We start from the raw sequence: 6,832 nt of genomic DNA on the forward strand, positions 1-6,832 counted from the left end.
AGAGGGGGAGGGGGAGGGGGAAGGGGAGGGGGAAGGGGAGGGGGAGGGGGAGGGGGGGAGAGGGAGAGGGGGAGAGGGGGAGAGGGGGAGAGGGAGAGGGGGAGAGGGGGAGAGGGGGAGAGGGGGAGAGGGGGAGAGGGGGAGGAGAGGGGAGAGGGGGAGAGGGAGGGCGAGAGGGGGTGGGGAGAGGGGTGAGGGAGGAGGAGGAGGAAGAAGGGCGAGGGGCGGGGGGAGGCTCGGAGGGTTGGAATGGATTGGAAGGGGATGTTGGGCGGTTGAAAGGGCAGGGTGGGCCTGGGAAAGGAAAAGAGGGGCGGGGAGGTGCTGTGGAGGCCAGCAGGGAGAGCCTGAGGCTGGGGGGTTGATTCGAGATTTATCCCACATTTTCCTGTTCCCCATCCCCCGACCGCTGCCCATTCACCCACCTGGCTGCTCAACGCACGCAAAGTGACTCCCACCGGCTCCAGGCCGGGCTCCCCGGGTCTCGGTTCACTGGACTGCGATCACCGATAACTGGGCGCCGAGTCCCCGAGGCTGTGCCGATGATCCTCAGCGGTCGCAGGCTGACGGACGGGAGACGCAACAAACGCGAATGTACTTCCGGATTCAAAACGAAACCGCTCCACCAACAGTCACGGCGCGTGGAGGTTTTATATATGCATTTGTCTTATTCTTCTGGTTTCAAAGATAACTTTATTCATAGTAAAATGTATACAAAAGAGTTTAACAGGTTCTTGATTTTAACAGGCATGAACGGTTACTGGGAGATTGTTAGGCCGAGGAGAGGGAAAAAAGATCAGCCACGACTGAGTGGCTGGGCAGACTCGATGGGCCAAATGGCCTAATTCTGTTCCTATGTCATGCTCTAAGAAGAACACGGTGCATTTCTATTTTTCGTGTCGTTCGCTTTATTTCCCAACTTTGTTGATACTTCCCTATCTAGTAATCGAAGGAGCCTAGCCTTCCCCATAGACCCCTTTGCCTTGGCTGCACTCAGCCTCAATGCATCCCTCAGAGACTCTGGATGCTGGAAGTCTTGAGCAACACACACAGAATGCCAGAGAAACTCAGCTGTTCAGGCAGCATCTATGGAGAGAAATAAACAGGAGTGATTAAGGCAACACACACAAACTGCTGGAGGAACTCAGCAGGCCAGGCAGCATCTAACAAAAAGAGTACAACCAACGTTCCAGGCTGAGACCCTTCAAAAGGCTTGCAGAGTTCCTCCAGCATTTTGGGTGTGTTGCAGTGTATTCCCCAGCACATGCACATGAAGCCTGGACTGTGCCAGTCAGCGGCATTACCAGTGGGGTGGCCTGCAGAGAATGGGTAGAGGATTCTTCATTTCTAAGCAAGAGCTTTGCAGATCCAAAGGAGGGGAATGGACTCACCAGTTTGATCAAAGGTACCCCCTCGAAGTTACTACATACTACTCTCACACACTCATGTCTGTGAAGAATTGTAATTAGACCTCTTTCTGTTCTTACATATATAGTTGGTGGTGTTTGGCGTCCTCTGTCTCAAAGGACAATGGATGATGATCATCATCATCACAAGCCTGGGGCGGAAAGTTTGGAGGTCCTGAGGTACCCCTCTCAGCCTCACCAATGTAGTCCAGAGGAAAGCTTATGAGGCAATACATTTGGCACCAGCTTGGCTGCAGGATCTGCCAGAAGGATCTTCAATGATGTACTGCTTAGGGGCCCCACTCCGGATCTGCTGTCTGTGTTTACTCCCATAGCCTTCGTCTCTCCCGGACGAAGAGAGACAATGGGGCTATTTACCCCATAGCTGGGGATCTCGTTCATGAGCACCAGATCATGTCCACACACCAGTGGGCCTGCATGCTCCATGTGCAGGGGCCAGACCTCCTCCCTGTATACACATGTATGTTGATAATAAATTTAATTTGAACTTTGAACTATGTGGTACAAATCCCATACAACTGTTGGTACCAATTTTCCTAAAGCAAAATGCTGGATAAGCTGGAAATCTGAAATAAAACATTTTGTGTATTTTTTTCTAATTTATTGCATCTGGGATTACTGTGAGTCATAGTCACTTCTCTTTCAGAAATACTCAGCTCTTCTTTCAGTGAACTTATATTCTCATTTTACTGTGACCATCTTTTTTGTTTCTGCTTTCCACCCTGTTTTTAATAAGGTGTTTACTAAACTCCCTTCCACAACCATATCTCTTCACTTCAGGAGTGGCAATATTCTGAATCCTGCCCTCCAGATTTTGGATCCATCTGTGAAGGACCAGGGTAAGCATAAAACTGGGAGAGCAGGTAAAGGTGAAGAAACAGGGGTTTTATTTACCCAAGATATTTACAAGCTCAACAGAACTGTTCTAGAGTCCAAACTTGAATCAGCTAAACAGAACTTGGTTACAACAACATAATAAATACTCCTCAAACCAAGTGACCCAACTCACCTCCTGACTGCGGGTTTATATTCGATGCTGGCCAGTCCATAGTAAATTGCAGGGGAGAGAAAACATTCCTCGCCTTAAAAAGATACGGTATAAATGAAACAGCTCCAGTGAACACACCTGGCTGTGGCAGAATGGCACAAACCAATTACCCAGCCCCATCTACTTAGGCTGATGTAATGCAACAGCTCAGTCATTTGCCAGATTATCAGGAGATGGTTGGCTACAGGACACTTTAATATGCCCGGTTGATGCTGCGGCTTGTATTTGCAGCTGCCACACCACCCGTGATCACAGATACCTTCCATATTTTCAGTCTCACACTGAAATCTTGGCTTAACACCATATATCTGCAAACCATGCTTTCAATTTCTCTTCAGTATGTCTAACTCACTATCTCAAAGCTGTCCTCACTTTAATTCTATACTCAATGTCCACTTTAGTCCATCCACTTCAGGGTTCAATGTGTTATGTGTTCAGAGGTGCTCTTCACTGTTGTAATACGCGGTTATTTGAGTTACTGTCGCCTTCCTGTCAGCTTGACCAGTCTGGTATTCTCCTCTGACCTCTCTCATTAAGAACGTGTTTTCACCCACAGAGCTGCAACCCACTGGATGTTTTATGTACCTTTCTCTGAAGACTGCTGTGTGTGAAAATCCCAGGAGATCAACACCAGCAATCATTTCACAGTCAGAGTAACTTAGATCACATTTAATCCCCATTCTGTTCTTTAGTCTAAACAACAGCTTGACCATGACTGCATGATTTCATGCACTGGGTTGCAGCTGCTTGATTGGCTGATTAGATATTTGCATTAAAGAGCAAGTGTACAGGTGTACCTAATAAAATGGCCACTGAATGCATTTCATCCTTTCCTACATCCACTGGTTTAACATAACAGTTTTATTTCTTTGATGTTGAGGATCACAAGCTTCAACATCTCTTCCACTCTAATACTCCCCTGAATCCTCTTGCACTTCACTCTGTCCCCATCTTCCCTTGCCGTGTTTTCACTACTGATTTCCCCACCTTTCTTCTCCCTTTTATTCAGTCTTTAACTAATGCCCCATACTCCATGTGACGTTGAACACTGCTTTCCCTGCCTTCACCCTTCTGCCAATTCTTCCAGTACATCAATGACTGTATGAGTGCGACTTCCTTCATACACATGGAACTTGAAAATTTCAACACCTTTGCATCCACAACTTGTGCTGGCAGCTCATTCCACTCTCACCACCCTCTGAGTGAAGAAGTTCCCCCTCATGTTCCCCTTAAACATTTCACCTTTCATCTTTAACCCATGATCTCTAGTCATATTCTCATCCAACCTCAGTGGAAAAAGCCTGCTTGCACTTACCCTATCTATCCCCCTTATAATTTTGTATACCTCTATCAAATCTCCTCTCAATCTTCTACATTCTAGGGAATAAAGTCCTAACCTATTCAACCTTTTCCTACAACTCAGGTCCTCAAATCCCGACAACACCCTTATACATTTTCTCCGTACTCTTTCAATCTTACTTAAATATTTCCTGTAGATAGGTGACCAGAACTGGACACAATACTCCAAATGAGGCCTCACCAACGTCTTACAGAATTTCAACATAGCACCCCAACTCCTGTACATTGATTTATTAAGGCCAATATGCTGTCTTTATGACCATGTCTACCTGTGATGCAGCTTTCAATGAATTATGGACCTGTATGCCCAGATCCCTCTGTTCTACCGCACTCCTCACTGCCCTACTGCTCACTGTGTAAGGCCTATCCTAGTTGCCAAAGTGCAGCATCTCACACTTGTCGGCATTACATTCCATCTGCCATTTTTCCAGCTGGTCCAGATTCCACTGCAAGTGCTGATGGTCTTCCTTGCTGTCCACTACACCCGATCTTGGTGTCATCCACAAATTTGCTGCTCCAGTTTACCACATTATCATCCAGATCATCGCTATTGATGACGTAACAACGGACCCAACACTGATCCCTGCAGTACACTACTATACACAGATCTCCAGCCAGAGATCTACCACCACTCTCTGGTTTCTCCTGCAAAGCCAAAATCTGATCCAATTTATTACCTCACTTTCCCAACCAACCTCCCATGCGGGATCTTGCCAAAGGCCTTGTAGACAACATCTACTGCCCTGTCTTCATCAACTTTCCTGGAAACTGCCTCGAAAAATTCTGTAAGATTAGTTAGGCACAACTTACCATGCACAAAGTGATGTTGACTATCTCTAATCAACCACTGTCTATCCAAAAACCTATATATCCACTCCCTTAGAATACCATTCAATAACTTCCCCACTGCTAACATTAGGCTCACCAATCTGGCTTATTTTTAGTTTTTCTGGAGGCTGTATGATGAGGGGTGGTTGGATGTAGGGCTGGCAAGTACTGTGGATGAAGAGCAGTGAGGATGAGGGCTTGGGATCTTGCAGGTCAGTAAGTTCTCTTCAGTCGTTGGGTTTGGGGATCAAAGGTCTGGGCAGGCAGGAGGCATGAGTATCCTCCAGGTACATAAGGCAGTGAGTCTGGAGCTTGGGTCCCATCATTTGCAATTCCTGGGATGATACCGTAGCCTGAAGGTCAATCTGAAGTCCAGAAGTTTAATAGCCGAAGTCTGGGAATCTGCTGGAGGCCCAGAGGCAGCCTGTTGTGGGGTTGGAGGATTGTCCACATGTGTGTGAGTGGGTGCTGGGAGGGGGGATAGGGGCTTGATTTCCTGTTGTTCTGTTGAAAATTGTGGGCATACTATGTTGGTGTTGGAATGTGTGGCAACACTTGTTAACAGAAACAGGTACTTGTAATAAGTAAATAAATTTGATTCTGTTTTATATTAGTAAAAACAAACACATATCATAGAACATCTCTGTTCAGCACAGAAGTGTGATCCAGGGCTTCCAGTTGCCTGTCACTTTAAATCTTCATCCCCTTCCTACCGCTCTCCTCTTTTCAATTCCCAAGAATGTTTCAATGAAACACAAAGGGAACACAAGGAGTGGCGTTATGGGCAGTGTAGCACAGTGATGAAAAGAAAGGGCTGCAGGTCAGAGGTCATAATCATTGGTCCTTAAATTCAAATCCCATCATGATAGCTAGGGAATTTAAACACAGGAAACCCTGAATGTTATAGTAGACCGATAGTTAATGCTGCTATCTCACAGCCACTGGGTCTCAGTTCATCTTGATGTCATGTGCTGGGTGATGCTTGCACATTCTCTAGTGACCATCTGGGCTTTCTTCCACATCCCAGAGCTGTGCTTGGGTGATGGTTTAATTGGCCACAGTAAATTGACCCAAGCGCAGGAGGCTGGCAGAGTAGGTGGATGTGCAAGAGAAAACAGGTTGCGAGGTAATAAGTGGGGAATAAGATTGCCAGGATAGATTTGAGACCTGGTGGGCTGAGCAGCTTTCTACAGTGAGAAACAGTAATATGAAAAAGCACCTCTCTTTCTACAAGGTGCATTGCAGTCCTCGGGAACTAATGCCAAATTTATCTATTTCAGATAAGTAGCCTTTCCAGTTTCATATTCCATTTTTCTAGCATTTCTCCCCAATTTCATTCAGCACCATTTTATCCCTCCTCCAGATTCACCCTTTATTACTCACCAGCTTTTACCACTCTCTCAGCCAGCACCACCACCACTTGTGCTATTCAGTCTCTCCCCATCACAGACCCCCTTTGCTCTCTCTGCCTGTCTCCATTTCTCTAGAAATGAAAGATTGTCTTTTATCGTTATGTCTCACTTTGAGGAAAGAGCAAGAAGCGAGGTTCAGTTCTCAGACAGGAGCCAAGAATTCCAGTGAATGAGCTGGCAATGCGCAAAGACATGTTTGACACCAGAGTACCCAGGAAGCCACCCCATGCAGAATTACACTGGCAATGGAGGAGATGCCAAGAGGTCAGTATTAAGAGCAAAACTGCATTCCATCTCCTAAAAGCTGATTGACATTTAACCTTACTACCTCATTATAGCACAAGGTGAACTTTGGATCCACATTTCCATTGCTGTAACATTGTCTTACCCAGACCATCTGCTGAAGCAGCTCATTCAAGTCTTTGGCTATTCCAATATGCTTCTTGTAAACTGCCTCCTGTTGTACTCTTTGTAGGCTTAAGCCCATCCAAAAAATAACTGCTTATGTTCTAATTCAAACCAACTTTTTGTTCACTCATCGCCCTGTACTTGTTCACCCACAATGTGGCCCAATTAAACAATAATTTGGTTTGAAAACTATAACCCTCGATTTTGAATATTTGCTGTGGACTTACCTGATAGACTTTGCATACTTTTTAAAAACCACTGAGATTCATGCATTTCTCTAATTCTTCCCTCATGTACATACCTAATTTTAAATACTCGAGTCATCTATGGCTTTAGATGCCAAGGTCTTA

General features: G+C 45.9%; 1 protein-coding gene across 1 annotated transcript in view; it reads right to left on the minus strand.

Moving 5' to 3' along the window:
- The window catches only part of rae1 (ribonucleic acid export 1), a 35,371-nt gene extending 34,786 nt beyond the window's left edge, over positions 1-585 (minus strand). The window contains exon 1 of the mRNA XM_059980390.1: positions 426-585. The gene's annotated coding sequence lies outside the window, so the exon portion shown is untranslated. The remainder of the gene's footprint in view (positions 1-425) is intronic.
- Positions 586-6,832: the final 6,247 nt, after the last annotated feature.

The sequence above is a fragment of the Hypanus sabinus genome, chromosome 9 (assembly GCF_030144855.1).
Source record: "Hypanus sabinus isolate sHypSab1 chromosome 9, sHypSab1.hap1, whole genome shotgun sequence".
Classification (NCBI taxonomy): domain Eukaryota; kingdom Metazoa; phylum Chordata; class Chondrichthyes; order Myliobatiformes; family Dasyatidae; genus Hypanus; species Hypanus sabinus.